A 327-nucleotide genomic window follows, 5' to 3' on the forward strand; every position below is an offset into this window, starting at 1 on the left:
GCAACTTGTACACTCTAACTGTACGTACCATTTTCCTGAAATCGACTGACGATGGCTAGCGATCATTGCGTGAAACATGAAAAAAATGCTTTTTAATCAATTTTAATTAATTTTAATATTTATGATCAAAGATGAAAGAAATAACTATATAGTTAAATTTCCATTATTATAATTTGAAATTAAAAATTAGTAATGCTAGTATTTATTGTTACTCGTAATTTTAATTACGAATGTAATATTGTGATTATATATTGTAATTGAATTAATAATGAATAAGAAGAAAATAATTGAAACGACGCAATTCCACAGCCTAACCACACACACACA

The sequence above is a fragment of the Apis dorsata genome, unplaced genomic scaffold (assembly GCF_000469605.1).
Source record: "Apis dorsata unplaced genomic scaffold, Apis dorsata 1.3 scaffold_396, whole genome shotgun sequence".
Lineage (NCBI taxonomy): Eukaryota > Metazoa > Arthropoda > Insecta > Hymenoptera > Apidae > Apis > Apis dorsata.